Raw genomic sequence first — 17,489 nt, 5'->3', positions numbered from 1 at the left:
TTTCAGCTCTTCAGCTATGGTAATCAGCCTCATATTTATTTCTTCAATCTTAGGTAGGATTAAAGCGCATACTTGGGAGGCTATGAGATTTGCTTCATTACTCTCCTCCACCCTGCCCCCTACTGGGCCTTCTTCAATGGATGTGCTAATCACGCTGGTGTTTTTAATATTCCTTTTTTCACTAGATTTAATCTTGGGAGACATTTTCTGTGCTTTTAAATATTTCTCCATTCAATTAAGATGTTTGCTGTAAATGCCTTGTTATTTTCCCAAAGTCTTGGGAAAGGCTGTTCCCCAGCTTTTACTACTTATATGTGTAAGCTCCTCTTTTTTTTTAATTTTTTTCCTTTTTCCCTTTTCTTATCTTTTGCCCTGGATATACAAAAATTAATTCCTTAAGCTGCCTGTCCCTTCTTGGCTTAAAAATGCTTGGAATACCCCTCTCTTTATTAATAATCACCACTAGCCCACAGAGGGTAAGAGGGATGTCTGGTAGCCATATAACCAAGTTTAGTTCTCAGTTCATAAAGAGGTGTAAGATTTTTTAGTTTTACACTCCTCTTCTTCTTCCCTTGTGCTTCTATTGTTTCGGCTGGGCACTGCATGTGTTATTTTTCAATCATAAAGAAATAGCAATGATTTACTTACATGTGCCTTCTTGACAGCCACTCTGGGGGTTCAGGTCGAGAAGGAGAGCTTTGATGGTATTTACCTTCTTCTTCTCCTCTACGGGAGACTCTTCCGCCACTGTAAAACTACAGAAGCTACGAAGCCTGTGTTAGCCGGCTACTGCAGATATCCGCCAGCCACTCTGCCGCCCGCCTCTTCACAGCTGCCCTGCAGAATAGCAGCCACTCCTGAGGTATTTTGACAGACTCGGTGTCGGCATCGGGTGAGCCTGCCACTGCAGCACTTGATTTCCCCGCTGCTGCTCTCCCGAGCTCCACCTCTCTTCGAGACGTGCTTCCGCACTGACGTCACAGTACGCCACGGACGGCTCACACCCCCTTGTCTCTTTCAACAAAATTTTCTTGTGTGCTCCTTGTAGCCCTCCTTGATGTTGATGATAGTCGTCAGTCATTTCTATAGCCCCTATGTGAAATATACTTCCATCCTCGGGAGAACATACAATTTGCTCAGTTTGTCTAATTCATTTGAGAATTTTCTTTGCATTATTGTTTCATTAAGCAATGTGTTTATCCCCACTAAAGTAATAAACACATAGATAAAATCAGCTCCAAAGCAGCAATGCATTGCTTGTACTGTGCTGCACACCACCAGTGACTGGCAGCTATGCCTATACTCTACTTGTGATTTGTATAGAATCTCTAACTGCTCCGTCATTGTTCCCTAAGGCTCCGTCCTAAACTCCCTGTTTTACTCTTCATAGGGAAAACTCACAAGCTTGTTTTTCGTATCAGTACCATCCCTCTCACCCAGATCTATAAATAGTCTCTCAACCTACCTACCTACCTTCTTAATTGCACATGATCTCAGCATCCATTCCAGGTTGGCTTTTCACCCACTCAAAATCAGTTTATTTGTACTTTATTGTATTTATTGTACTTTTACTTTTCTTAGAGTGTATTTTTACTTGTCTAATACTGTACTTTTTCTTGCATAAGACTGTACTTTTACTTGCATAAGACTGTACTCTTACTTGTCTAAGACTGTACTCTTACTTGTCTAAGACTGTACTTTTACTTGTCTAAGATTGTACTTTTACTTGTTTAAGATTGTACTTTTACTTGTTTAAGACTGTACTTTTGCTTGCATAAGACTGTACTTTCCATCTTAATGGGAGGAGAGTCCAAGGTTTCAGATTCGGAGTAGTCTCTTATGGAGAGTAGTACTCTTCGGAATGGGACTGGAGTTTTAAGTAGTCCTGTCAGCCTCTCAGTGAGAGCATGGATGATGCATGGAGAGTCTTTCTGCGAAACCATCCAGACTCAGATTAACAGCTCCATAAGCAATCAGCGTTGACGGGTTTCGCTGCCTGATTTCTGCTCTGAAGTCCATGTCAGGAGCGATGCTACTACCCTGTCACACTTGAAAGGCAGTGTTCCTGTTCCACGGCATAGATACTGGTAAGATAGTTTAATTTATACACATTTGATAACGCAAGAGGACAGGGTCACAGTGTGTCTCCTTTTACCTGTACAGAATCAAGGGTTAATATCCTTGGAAAGGGGGTTATTGAACAGGGGGGGATTTATGCATAATATTCTTTATTGTGTTTAATGCTGCGACATGTGTGAGATGAGGATCTATCAATGTGTGAACAGTCAGGTTTCCTTAGAGCAGTGTTTTTCAACCAGTGTGCCGTGAGAGATCCTCAGGTGTGCCACGGCAGACTGACAACAATGTGACATATTTTTTAAATTTTGCTTGTTTTTTTATTCTGGGCCTTTTTTTTATTTTAAGTGAGATGATGACTGATGGGGGGGACTTTTCCCAGTGCGGGGGTGTCCCTCTTTCAAATTTTGAAATATTGGGAGGTATGTGACAGGCTCATCAGGCATCATTTACAACCATGACATATTGACGTTCTTTCACAGACAATCATTATGATTGTTTGTGAATGAATGTCAATATGTCATGTATAGTTTGTAGGAGGCATGACAGTACAGTGTGTGTGTATGTTTGTGTGTGTGTGTGTATATATATATATATATATATATATATATATATATATATATATATACACTGTATTAAGCTACAATGTGTTATTTTGTAAAATTTTGGGATGGTGATGTGCCACAGCAAAAAAGAGGTTGAAAATCACTGCCTTAGAGAGATCGACGCAGCCTTTTTTGGCGCACTTCTTTTGGCGCACTTTCTCGTGTGGCCTCTTTTACTTCCTCTTTCTTGACCGGCAGTTGCAGGAGACGAAGCGTTTTCTCTGCGAATCGGGTCATAGGAGGAGGTGAGTGCCCCGGCCATTGGGGTATAAAGGTGTCATTTGATTTCTAATTAATCTAGTCCGTAATAAAAGCGCAAGCTATGGAGGACTCTGATATGGTGATGTGCCACAGCAAAAAAGAGGTTGAAAATCACTGCCTTAGAGAGATCGACGCAGCCTTTTTTGGCGCACTTCTTTTGGCGCACTTTCTCGTGTAGCCTCTTTTACTTCCTCTTTCTTGACCGGCAGTTGCAGGAGACGAAGCGTTTTCTCTGCGATTCGGGTCATAGGAGGAGGTGAGTGCCCCGGCCATTGGGGTATAAAGGTGTCATTTAATTTCTAATTTAATCTAGACCGTAATAAAAGCGCAAGCTATGGAGGACTCTGATATGTTTGAGGGTACTCTTTAACCAAATCTAATACCTGTGTTTATTGTGAGGAGGTTCGGGTTTATCTGCCTGCTCAACTATGTTACACATGTTTTGATAAAATTGCAATATCTAAAAAGAATAAGATATTTAGTACAACTGAGCCGTCCACCTCTGAGGGTTCTCCGTCCCGCGAGGTGTGTTACCTACATTCATCTCCGATTACACATGCAGCTCCCCAGGGCACTATTAATCCTTCCGTGGGAGGGGCCCTTTGGCCGCCAGATTTCGCTGAGCAGTTGCAAACGGCGGTCTCTGCGGCCTTCAATGCCTTACCACGCCCTGCTAAGCGCAAGCGAAAGGCAAAACATAGCTATCCGTCCCAGGGGTCATCTTGGCTTGGCTTGGATAAGAGACGTTCAGGACCCTTGGGTTCTGGTGGTCATCTCCCAGGGTTACAGGATAGGGTTCAAGACTCATCCGTCCTGGGGCAGATTCCTCCTGTCAAACCTGTCATCAAGATCAGAGAAGAGAGACGCCTTTCTAGAGTGCGTGAGGGATCTCTCCTCTCTCGGAGTAATCGTTCCAGTCCCTCTAGCAGAAAGAGGTCTGGTGTATTATTTAAACCTTTTCATGGTCCCAAAGAAGGAGGGCACGTTTCGCCCAATTCTAGACCTAAAGTTCCTAAACAAGTTTGTCGGTCCCTTCATTAAAGATGGAGACGATCAGGTCTATTCTGCCTTTAGTTCAAGAGGGTCAGTTCATGACTACAATAGATTCTTACCTTCACAAGCCAATCCACAAGGATCACTTCAAGTTCCTAAGATTTGTATTTTTGAACGAACACTTCCAGTTTGTGGCCCTTCCATTCGTTCTGGGGACTGCCACAAAAGTCTTTACGAAGGTTCTGGGAGCGCTGCTCGCGGTGGCGAGAGCCAGGGGTATTGCAATGGCACCTTATCTGGACGACATCTTGGTCCAGGCTCCGTCCTGCAGTCTCACAGAGGACCATTTGAGGGCTCTTCTTCTTCTCCTTCGATCTCATGGATGGAAGAGAAACGTAGGAAAGAGTTCCCTGGTTCTCAGAAACAAAGTGGAATTCCTGGGTACGATAATAGATTCCATATCCATGAAAATATTCCTGACAGATCAGAGACATTGCAAGATTGCGTACTGCTGTCTTACCCTTCAGACCTCCTCAAGGCCATCTAGACCTCCGGCTGTGGAAGAGCCAGATTTTAAGTTTAAGATGGAGAATTTGCGCTTTCTGTTGAAAGAGGTTTTGCTACGTTAGAGGTTCCGGAACCAAAACTACTGGAGGAACCTTTGATGCCTAAGCTAGATAGGGTTTACGAGGACAGGGTGGTGCCTCAAACCTTCCCGGTCCCCATTAAGATGGCTAATATTATAAAGAATGAATGGGAGAAACTTGGCTCGTCCTTTTCTCCCTCTACTTCTTTTAAATGACTGTTCATCTTTCCTGACTCTCAGCTTGAGCTGTGGGGGGCCATCCCTAAGGTGGATGGTGCTATCTCCACGCTCGCTAAGCGCACAACTATCCCGCTCAAAGATAGCTCTTTGTTTAAGGAGCCGATGGATAAAAAAATTGGAATCCATGTTGAGAAAGATATTCCAGCTCATGGGGTTTGATTTTCAACCGGCAACGGCAGTCGCTGCAGTGGCTGGAGCTGCTACCTACTGGTGTGAAGCTCTGTCAGCTATGGTCGAGGTGGAGACACTTGAGGAGATACAGGAATGTATTAAGGCCTTAAGGGTAGCTAATTCATTCATCTGTGATGCAAATATGCAGATTATTCGCCTGAATGCCAAGACATCAGGTTTTTCTGTTCTAGCCTGTAGGACTCTGTGGTCTGCTGACATGACTTCCAAGCCTAGATTACTATCCCTCCCGTTTCAGGGGAAAGTTCTTTTTGGTCCAGGCCTGAACTCTATCATATCCACGGTCACGGGAGGCAAGGGTGCTTTCCTACCGCAGGATAAGAAGAATAAGCCTAAGGGGTCTACTTTTCATCCCTTTCGTTCGGACAAGTCCCAACAACAGCAACCTGCTGCGAAATCCTGGATCGCGTAGGGGGCAGACTATCTCTTTTCGCGGAGGCTTGGATGAGAGACGTTCAGGACCCTTGGGTTCTGGAGGTCATCGCCCAGGGTTACAGGATAGGGTTCAAGACTCATCCGCCCAGGGGCAGATTCCTCCTGTCAAACCTATCATCAAGACCATAGAAGAGAGACGCCTTTCTGAGGTGTGTGAGGGATCTCTCCTCTCTTGGAGTAATCACCCCTGAACTCCAACGCACCATCAGCTGCTCCTTCAAAACCGGCACATTCCTGGATGTCTGGAAGCATGCGGAACTGAAACCCCTGCTGAAGAAACCCTCGGCAGACCCCATGGACCCGAATAACTACCGCCCCATCTCTCTACGCCCCTTCCTGGCCAAAGTCATAGAGAAGCCCATCAACTCGTAACTTATTGACCACATTGAGGCCAACCGCACCCTGGACGACTCCCAATCCGGTTTCAGAAGCAACCACAGCACTGAGACCGCCCTCCTCGCTGCCACAGACGACATCCCTGTCATGCTCAACCGAGGAGAAACTGCCACCCCCATCCTCCTAGACCTCTCAGCAACCTTCAACACTGTCGACCACAACACCCTCCGCACCCGCCTACACAATGCCGGCATCCACAGCAATGCCCTGGAATGGATCACCTCCTTCCTCACGGGCAGGACCCAGAAAATGAGACTCCCGCCCTTCTCCTCCAAACCCACACCAGTCAACTGTGGTGTACCGCAAGGCTCTTCGCTGAGCCCCACCCTCTTCAACATCTACATGGCCCCTCTCGCAGCCATCGTTCCGACGGCAGAACCTCAACATCGTCTCCTACGCCGACAACACCCAGTTAATCATCTTACTCACCCGAGATCCCACCGCCGCCAAAAAGAACGTCCACGAAGGCCTGACAGCAGTCGCCGCCTGGATGAATGACAACCGTCTCAAACTGAACACAGACAAAACCGAAGTCCTCCTCCTCGGACCCAATAAATCCGCATGGGATGACTCCTGGTGGCCCACAGCCCTCGGTCACCCTCCAACCCCAACTGACCACAAACAAAATCTAAGTTTCATCCTGGACTCTCCATGAATCGACAAATCAATGCCATCACCTCAACATGCTTCCACATCCTCCACCTGCTACGAAAAAAATCTTCAAGTTGATCCCTACCGAAACCAGGAAAACAGTCATCCACGCCCTTGTCAGCAGCCGGTTGGACTACAGCAGCGCAGTCTACACGGACTCCACCATCAAACTCCAAAAGAGACTACAACGTATAAAGAACGCCTCAGCCAGACTCCCTCTCCAATGCCACATCACCAAACGCCTAAGGAACCTTCACTAGCTCCCCATCAACAAGAGAATCACCTTCAAGCTCCTTACCCACGCGTTCAAGGCCCTTCACAACATCGGACCCCAATACATCAACCACCGCGTAAATTTCTACATCCCCGCCAGACAACTCCGATCGGCCAACCAAACACTCGCAGTCATCCCCCGCATCAGCAAATCCACAGCGGTCGGAAGATTCTTCTCCCACATGGCAGCAAAGACATTGAACATCCTCCTGCTGCACCTCAGACAATCCACCTCCCTTACAAAGTTCAGAAAGGACCTCAAAATCTGTCTCTTTGACTGAACGCCCATCCCCTCCCCCCTCCTCCTATCTGCTTTCCATTAGCACCTTGAGACCCTCACGGGTGATTAGTTTGCGCTCTATAAGTACCCAATAGATAGATAGAGCAGTACCTCTTGTAGAAAGAGGTCTGGGGTATTATTTAAACCTTTTTGTGGTCCCATAAAAGGAGGGCACATTTTGTCCGATTCTAGACCTAAAGTGCCTAAACAAGTTTCTGTCGGTCCCATCATTCAAGATAGAGACGATCAGGTCTTTTCTGCCCCTAGTTCAAGAGGGACAGTTCATGATGACAATAGATTTGAAGGCTGCGTACCTTCACATGCCAATCCACAAGGATCACTTCAGGTTCATAAAATTTGCATTTCTGGACCAACAGCCTCTGTCCTACAGTCTTGCAGAGGACGATTCAAGGGCTCTTCTTCTTCTTCTTCGATACCATGGATGGAAGATAAATGTAGGAAAGAGTTCCCTGGTTTCCAGCAACAGATTGTAATTCCTGGGCACGATAATAGATTCCATATCTATGAAGATATTTCTTACAGATCAGAGATGTGTCAAGATTGCATCCAGCTGTCTTGCCCTTCAGACCTCCTCAAGGCCATCTGTGGCCCGATGTATGGAGGTGAGTGGGCTCATGGTATCCAGCATAGATGTCATTCTATTCTCTTGACATTACAATTCTTTCCTGGAACATTTTATTCCTATTCGCTATTGCATCGGCATGCAGAGTCTCTGAGTTGGCCGCCTTGCAATGTGAGCCTCCTTACCTGGTTTTTCATGCCGATAAGGCTGTTCTTTTCACTGGGTTGTAATTTCTTCCCAAAGTTGTGTTGAGTCGTAATATCAATCAGGAGATAGTAGTTCCTTCATTGTGTCCTAACCCTTCTTCTTCAAAGGAAAGGTTACCTTATAATTTGGATGTGGTTTGAGCCTTGACGTTTTATCTTCAGGCAACAAAAGAATTCAGACAGACTTCGTCTTTATTTGTGGTGTATTCGGGGAAGTGCAAGGGACAGAGGACCTCGTCCACTTCCCTATCTTTTTGGTTGAGGAGCATTATTCGCTTGGCCTATGAGACAGCGGGACATTAGCCTCCTCAGAGGATTACGGCTCACTCAACTAGGGCTGTGGCTTCTTCATGGGCCTTTAAGAATGAGGCCTCAATGGAGCAGATTTGTAAGGCGGCTACTTGGCCCTCCTTACATACTTTTGCTAAATTTTACAAATTTGATGTCTTCGCTTCGGGGGAAGCAGCTTTTGGGAGAGGGGTTTTGCAGGCTGTGGTGCCCTCAGATTAGGGTCCGCCTCCTTTTGCCCTCCCATTTTTTTCATTCAGTGTCCTCTAGAGCTTGGGTATTTGTCTCCCACAAGTAATGAATGAAGCAGTGGACTCTACTCCCATTAAGATGGAAAACATGAATTATGCTTACCTGAATGACTGGGGATGAGGGGAGTGGGGGAGGTATGCAAGCCTTTGGCTGGGGTGTCTTTGCCTCCTCCTGGTGGCCAGGTTCTTATTTCCCACAAGTAATGAATGAAGCCATTGACTCTCCTCCCACAGATAAAAATGAAATTATCAGGTAAGCATAATTTGTTTTTACTTGCCTAAGACTACTTTTACCTGCCTAAGAGTGTACTTTTACTTGCCTAAGAGTGTACTTTTACTTGCCTAAGACTGTACTTTTACTTGCCTAAGAGTGTACTTTTGCTTGTCTATAACTGTACGTTTACTTGCATAAGACTCTATTTTTACTTGTCTAATACTGTACTTTTATTTGCCTAAGACTGTACTCTTACTTGCCTAAGACTGTACTCTTACTTGCCTAAGACTGTGTACTCTTGTATATGGCTGTATTTTTATGTGCATAAGACTATACTTTTACTTGTCTATGACTGTGCTTTTTACTTGCATAAGATTGTACTTTTACTTGTCTAAGATTGTACTTTTCCTTGTCTAAGACTGTAACATAGTAGATGAGGTTGAAAAAGGACCGAAGTCCATCGAGTTCAACTTATACAAATCTAAAATACTTACAAAAAGCTCCAGTTAAGGTTAAATAATCCCACTAAAAGGTGAGCCATTTAATACTAGCAATCATATCCAAGAACTTTGTTTCTAGACAGAAATGTATCCAAACAAATTTTAAATGTATCTAGGGTATTGGCATTCATTACCTCCTTTGGTAATGAGTTCCACAATTGTATTGCTCTTACAGTGAAAAAACGTTTCTGTTGCAGGAGATTAAATATCCTTTCCTCCAACCTTAAATTGTGACCTCTTGTCACAATCGGTTTTCTTGGAATAAACAGAGCTTCTGCCATCTATGTATATGGGCCTTGAATATATTTAAATAAAGTAATTGTGTCACCTCTCAAGTGCCTTTTTTTCTAAAGAAAACAGACCCAGTTTGGCTAGCCTCTCCTCATAGCTTTAATTCTCCATTCCCCTTATTAGCTTTGTGGCCCTTCTCTGAACTTTTTCTAGTTCTGCAATTTTTTTTTTGCAATCGGTCCCCAGAACTGCACTCCATACTCAGGCTAAGGTCTTACCAGGGATTTATATAGTGACAGAATTACGCTTTCCTCCCTTTAATCAATGACTATTTTAATAAATGCTAGTATCTCATTAGCCTTTGTAGCCACTGCCCTGCATTGTGCACCCATCTTTAGCTTGTTATCTATTACTACTACCAAATCCCTCTCCTCCTCTGTTTGACTAAGTCTTGTCCCATTTAAATAATACGTTGCCTGCTTATTTTTCCTTCCAAAATGTAGAACCTTGCATTTTCCCGTATTAAATCTTATTTTCCATTTATCTGACCATACTTCTTATTTTTGCAGATTCCTTTGTAACGAAAGTTTATCTCTGACCTTATGACCTTACTTAATTTAGTATAATCTGCAAAAATAGAGATGTCGCTATTTAATCCTTGCTCCAAGTCATTTATAAAAATATTAAAAAGAACAGTACTGATCCCTGGGGGACTCCACTGATTATCTTTGTCTAATCTGAGTATGATCTATTCGCTACTACTCGTTGCTCCCTATGTTTTGTACAGTTATTTATCCATGAGCTAACATTTTCAGCTATTCCCAGTCCCTTACTTTTGCGCATTAATCTCTCATGTGGCACTGTATCAAATGCCTTTGCAAAATGTAAGTATATCACATCAACTGATTCACCTTTATCTATATTTATACTTACTTCCTCATAGAATCTAATTAGATTAGTTTGACATGATCTATTTCTCATAAAACCATGCTGATTTGAACTCATCTTGTTTACACAAATGTGCTCATCAATATAATCCCTTATAATCCCTTAAAATATCTTCCTCACTATTGATGTCAGACTAACTGGTCTATAGCTTCCTGGATCATCCCTGCTTCCCTTTTTGAAGAGTGGCACCACATCAGCTTTATGCCAATCCTGGGGTACCATGCCTGAGGATAATGAGACTTGAAAAATTAAGAGTAGAGGTTTGTCTATAACAGTGCTAAATTCCCTTAACACCCTTGGGTTTATTCCATCTGGGCCGGCTGGAGTTTTATTTACCTTAATATTATCCAGATTTTTCCTGATATCCTTTATACATAACCTAGTTAATGGTATGGGCTGGCATGTTCTAGTTTGTTCCAAAGTATCTAAGTCTATTGGTTCCTCTCTTGTGTATACTGAAGAAAAAAACGGGTTTAGTACCTTAGCCTTCTCCCTGTCACTGTTAACCATGCTACCCTCCACACATTTTAATGTACCTATACTGTCCTTCCTAGATTTTTTGCTATTTATGTACTTAAAGAACCTTTTAGGGTTAGACTTAGAATCCTTTGCAATTAAGTTTTCATTTTTAATTTTGGCTAATTTGATTGTTTTTTGCATGCTTTGTTATATTCCTTATAAATTTGGTATGTTGAGTCTCTACTATTTTCTTTGAATAATTTAAATGCCCTACGTTTTTTCCTAATTTCTCTTAACACATTTTTATTTAGCCACATTGGCTTGGATTTTTTGTTTTTATAACCATATGGTATTTGTTGATATGTATATTTATTTAACAAAGTTGTAAATGTTATCCATTTATCCTCTGTATTTTTATTAGAGCATACTTTGTCCCAATTTATCGCCTAGATTTAGAGTTCTGCGTTAGCCGTCAAAAGCAGCGTTAAGGGGTCCTAACGCTGCTTTTGGCCGCCCGCTGGTATTTAGAATCAGGCAGGAAAGGGTCTAACGCTCACTTTCAAGCCGCGACTTTTCCATACCGCAGATCCCCTTACGCCAATTGTGTATCCTATCTTTTCAATGGGATCTTCCTAATGCCGGTATTTAGAGTCTTGGCTGAAGTGAGCCTCTACCGACAAGACTCCAACCGCAAAAAAAAGTCAGTAGTTAAGACCTTTATGGGCTAACGCCGGTTTATAAAGCTCTTAACTACAGTGCCCTAAAGTACACTAACTCCCATAAACTACCTATGTACCCCTAAACCGAGGTCCCCCCACATCGCCGCCACTATAATAAATATTTTTAACCCCTAATCTGCCGAACGCACACCGGTGCCACCTACATTATCCCTATGAACCCCTTATCTGCTGCCCCTAACATCGCCGACCCCTATATTATATTTATTAACCCCTAATCTGCCCCCCAACGTCGCCGCTACCTAACTACACTTATTAACCCCTAATCTGCCGACCGGACCTCGCCACCACTATAATAAATCTATTAACCCCTAAACCGCTGCACTCCCGCCTCGCAAACACTATAATAAATAGTATTAACCCCTAATCTGCCCTCCCTAACATCGCCGCCACCTAACTTCAAGTATTAACCCCTAATCTGCCGACCGGACCTCACCGCTACTCTAATAAATGTATTAACCCCTAAAGCTAAGTCTAACCCTAACCCTAACACCCCCCTAAGTTAAATATAATTTTAATCTAACAAAATAAATTAAATTTTATTAACTAAAGTATTCCTATTTAAAACTAAATACTTACCTGTAAAATAAACCCTAATATAGCTACAATATAACGAATAATTATATTGTAGCTATTTTAGGATTTATATTTATTTTACAGGCAACTTTGTATTTATTTTAACTAGGTACAATAGCTATTAAATAGTTATTAACTATTTAATAACTACCTAGTTAAAATAATTACAAAATTACCTGTAAAATAAATCCTAACCTAAGTTACAATTAAACCTAGCACTACACTATCAATAAATTAATTAAATAAATTACCTACAATTACATACAATTAAATACACTAAACTAAATTACAAAAACAAACACTAAATTACAAAAAATCAAAAAAGATTACAAGAATATTAGTCTAATTACACCTACTCTAAGCCCCCTAATAAAATAAAAAAAGCCCCCCAAAATAATAAAGGTCCCTACCCTATTCTAAATTAAAAAGTAACCAGCTCTTTTACCAGCCCTTAAAAGGGCTTTTTGCGGGGCATGCCCCTAAGTAATCAGCTCTTTTGCCTGTAAAAAAAAATACAACCCCCCAACATTAAAACCCACCACCCACATACCCCTACTCTAACCCAAACCCCCCTTAAATAAACCTAACACTACCCCCCTGAAGATCTCCCTACCTTGAGTCGTGTTCACCCAGCCGGGCACTGATGGACCAAAAGAGGACATCCGGAGCGGCAGAAGTCTTCATCCTATCCGGGCAGAAGAGGACATCCGGACCGGCAGACATCTTCATCCAAGCGGCATCTTCTATCTTCATCCATCCGGAGCGGAGCCATCTTCTTCCAGCCGACGCAGATCCATCCTCTTCAACCGACGCCTACTCGCCGAATGAAGGTTCCTTTAAATGACGTCATCCAAGATGGTGTCCCTCGAATTCCGATTGGCTGATAGGATTCTATCAGCCTATCGGAATTAAGGTAGGAAAAATCTGATTGGCTGATTAAATCAGCCAATCAGATTCAAGTTCAATCCGATTGGCTGATCCAATCAGCCAATCAGATTGAGCTCGCATTCTATTGGCTGTTCCGATCAGCCAATAGAATGCGAGCTCAATCTGATTGGCTGATTGGATCAGCCAATCAGATTTTTCCTACCTTAATTCCGATTGGCTGATAGAATCCTATCAGCCAATCGGAATTCGAGGGACGCCATCTTGGATGACGTCATTTAAAGGAACCTTCATTCGGCGAGTAGGCGTCGGTTGAAGAGGATGGATCCGCGTCGGCTGGAAGAAGATGGCTCCACTCCGGATGGATGAAGATAGAAGATGCCGCTTGGATGAAGATGTCTGCCGATCCGGATGTCCTCTTCTTCCCGGATAGGATGAAGACTTCTGCCGCTCCAGATGTCCTCTTTTGGTCCATCGATGCCCGGCTGGGTGAACACGACTCAAGGTAGGGAGATCTTCAGGGGGGGTAGTGTTAGGTTTATTTAAGGGGGGTTTGGGTTAGAGTTGGGGTATGTGGGTGGTGGGTTTTAATGTTGGGGGGGTTGTATTTTTTTTTACAGGCAAAAAAGCTGATTACTTAGGGGCATGCCCCGCAAAAAGCCCTTTTAAGGGCTGGTAAAAGAGCTGGTTACTTTTTAATTTAGAATAGGGTAGGGACCTTTATTATTTTGGGGGACTTTTTTTATTTTATTAGGGGGCTTAGAGTAGGTGTAATTAGCCTAATATTCTTGTAATCTTTTTTTATTTTTTGTAGTTTAGTTTATTTAGTTGTATGTAATTGTAGGTAATTTATTTAATTAATTTATTGATAGTGTAGTGTTAGGTTTAATTGTAACTTAGGTTAGGATTTATTTTACAGGTAATTTTGTAATTATTTTAACTAGGTAGCTATTAAATAGTTAATAACTATTTAATAGCTATTGTACCTAGTTAAAATAAATACAAAATTGCCTGTAAAATAAATATAAATCCTAAAATAGCTACAATATAATTATTCGTTATATTGTAGCTATATTAGGGTTTATTTTACAGGTAAGTATTTAGTTTTAAATAGGAATACTTTAGTTAATAAGATTTAATTTATTTCGTTAGATTAAAATTATATTTAATTTAGGGGGGTGTTAGTGTTAGGGTTAGACTTAGCTTTAGGGGTTAATACATTTATTAGAGTAGCGGCGAGGTCCGGTCGGCAGATTAGGGGTTAATAAGTGTAGGTAAGGTAGCAGCGACATTGGGGGGGCAGATTAGGGATTAATAAATATAATATAGGGGTCGGCGATGTTAGGGGCAGCAGATTAGGGGTACATAGGTATAATGTAGGTTGCGGCGGTGTCCGGAGCGGCAGATTAGGGGTTAATTGTTTAATGTAGGTGTCAGCGATAGCAGGAGCGGCAGATTAGGGGTTAATAAGTGTAAAGTTAGGGGTGTTTAGACTCGGGGTTCATGTTAGGGTGTTAGGTGCAGACTTAGAAAGTGTTTCCCCATAGGAAACAATGGGGCTGCTTTTTTGCAGGTGTTAGGTTTTTTTCATCCCAAACTGCCCCATAGTTTCCTATGGGGGAATCGTGCACAAGCATGTTTTGGCAGCTTACCGCTACCGTAAGCGACGCTGGTATTGAGGGTTGAAGTTGCGGTACATTCGTCTCAACGCACCCTTTTTGTAGCCTAACGCAGCCCTTCAGACAACTATAAATACCAGCGTTGTCTTAAGGGTGTATTGGGAAAAAAAGCTGCGTTAGCTACGTGGGTCTTTACCGACAAAACTCTAAATCTAGGCGATAAGTTATTTAATGATTTCCTTAAATCGTTGAATTTTGCTTTCTTAAATTGAAAAGTTTTAGTTAAAACTTTAAGACACTGCTTATGAAAAGAGATTTCAAATGTGACCATGTTATGATCACTGTTACCCAAATGTTCTTTGACTTCTATGTTTTATATTATATCTGTATTGTTTGATAGCACTAAATCCAAAATAGCTTTGCTCCTAGTACGACTGTACTTTTACTTGCCTAAGATTGTACTTTTACTTGTCTAATACTGTACTCTTACTTGTCTATGGCTGTATTTTTACTTGCATAAGACTATACTTTTACTTGTCTATGACTGTACTTTTACTTGTCTATGACTGTACTTTTACTTGTCTATGATTGTACTTTTACTTGCGTAAGTATATAATTTTACTTGTCTATAACTGTGCTTTTACTTACATAACATTGTACTCTTACTTGTCTAATACGTAAGTTTAACCCCTTAATGACCACAGCACTTTTCCATTTTCTGTCCGTTTGGGACCAAGGCTATTTTTACATTTTTGCGGTGTTTGTGTTTAGCTGTAATTTTCCTCTTACTCATTTACTGTACCCATACATATTATATACCATTTTTCTCGCCATTAAATGGACTTTCTAAAGATACCATTATTTTCATCATATCTTATAATTTACTATTAAAACGTTTATAAAATATGAGGAAAAATTGAAAAAAAAATACACTTTTTCTAACTTTGACCCCCAAAATCTGTTACACATCTACAATCACCAAAAAACACCCATGCTAAATAGTTTCTAAATTTTGTCCTGAGTTTAGAAATACCCAATGTTTACTTGTTCTTTGCTTTTTTTGCAAGTTATAGGGCCATAAATACAAATAGCACTTTGCTTTTTCCAAACCATTTTTTTTTTTCAAAATTAGCGCTAGTTACATTAGAACACTGATATCTTTCAGGAATCTCTGAATATCCATTGACATGTATATATTTTTTTTTAGTAGACAACCCAAAGTATTGATCTAGGCCCATTTTGGTATATTTCATGCCACCATTTCACCGCCAAATGCGATCAAATTAAAAAAAACGTTAAATTTTTCACAATTTTAGGTTTCTCACTGAAATCATTTACAAACAGCTTGTGCAATTATGGCACAAATGGTTGTAAATGCTTCTCTGGGATCCCCTTTGTTCAGAAATAGCAGACTTATATGACTTTGGCGTTGCTTTTTAGTAATTAGAAGGCCGCTAAATGCCGCTGCGCATCACACGTGTATTATGGCTAGCAGTGAAGGGGTTAATTAGGTAGCTTGTAGGGAGCTTGCAGGGTTAATATCACATTTAGTGTAGAGCTCAGCCTCCCACCTGAAACATCAGACCCCCTGATCCCTCCCAAACAGCTCTCTTCCATCCCCCACCCCACAATTGTCCCCGCCATCTTAAGTACTGGCAGAAAGTCTGCCAGTACTAAAATAAAAGCTATATTTGTTGTTTTTTTGTGTTTTTAAAAAGCATATTTACATATGCTGCTGTTTACTATCCCCCCTTAGCCCCCAACCTCACTGATCCCCCCAAACAGCTCTATAACCCTCCCACTCTAACTTAATCTGCGCCATCTTGGGTACTGGCAGCTGTCTGCCAGTACCCAGTTTAGAAGAAAACATGTTTTTTTTTTTAATTTTTATTAACATTTTCTGTAGTGTAGCTTCCCCCCACACAAAACCAACCCCCCACCCCTCCATGATCTCTTTTTGTGCTTTTGCACAAACAAGATTAGGGCATTTTTTCTTAACAATATTTACCGTAGTGTAGCGGTTCCCACCCGCTCCCGCCCCGTGCACGCGCCCGCCCGCCAACCTCCGTGCACGCGCGCCCCCTAATGGTCCCGCCTCCGATCTCGCCTCCCTTGATGACACAGGATACACCGATGGCCGCCCACCCGCCTCCCAAGTCGGCTCCCACCCACCAACGATACCGACCATCGATGTCCGGTGCAGAGAGGGCCACAGAGTGGCTCTCTCTGCATCGGATGGCCATGTAAGGTTATTGCAGGATGCCTCCATATCGAGGCATCACTGCAATAACCGGAAAGCAGCTGGAAGCGAGCAGGATCGCTTCCAGCTGCTTTCCACACCAAGGACGTGCAGGGTACGTCCTCAGGCGTTAACTGCCTTTTTTTTGAGAACGTACCCTGCACGTCCTCGGTCATTAAGGGGTTAATATATTGAGGCTAAGCTTGTATATTAAAGGGATACTAAACCCAATTTTTTTCTTTCATGATTCAGATAGAGCATGAGATTTTAAGCACCTTTCTAATTTACTCCTATTATCATTTTTTCTTTGTTCTCATGCTCTCTTGATTTGAAAAAGCAGTACTGTAAGCTTTAGAGCCAGACCATTTTTTGTTCAGCACCTGGGTAGCACTTGCTGATTTGTGGCTAAATGTAGCAAACCAATCAGCAAGCTCTACCAAGGTGCTAAACTAAAAATGGGCCGGCTCCTAACCTTTTATTACTGCTTTTTCAAATCAAGATAACATGAGAACAAAGAAAAATTTATCATAGGAGTAAATTAGAAAGTTGCTTAAGATTGCATGCTCTCTCTGAATCATGAAAGAAAAAAATGTGGGGTTAATATCCCTTTAAAGCTATAAATTAATCAAGCATTTAATGGTTGTGATTGTCCAGGATAACCAAATTGCTCCGTATAAAGCTCCATTTGCTGATTAGAACTCCTCATTGCAGGAAATAGCTATTTGCTAGTTGCAGTTTTTAAAACAAATCTATATACATATTTTGAAT

At 42.0% G+C, this 17,489-nt stretch overlaps 1 protein-coding gene across 4 annotated transcripts in view; it reads left to right on the top strand.

The window, feature by feature from the left end:
- The window catches only part of GDPD5 (glycerophosphodiester phosphodiesterase domain containing 5), a 903,012-nt gene that overhangs the window by 681,659 nt on the left and 203,864 nt on the right, over positions 1 to 17,489 (top strand). The window lies entirely within an intron of this gene.

The sequence above is a fragment of the Bombina bombina genome, chromosome 3, assembly GCF_027579735.1.
Source record: "Bombina bombina isolate aBomBom1 chromosome 3, aBomBom1.pri, whole genome shotgun sequence".
Lineage (NCBI taxonomy): Eukaryota > Metazoa > Chordata > Amphibia > Anura > Bombinatoridae > Bombina > Bombina bombina.
Note: the sequence above shows the minus strand (reverse complement) of the source record. Positions and strands in the feature narration are given on the sequence as shown.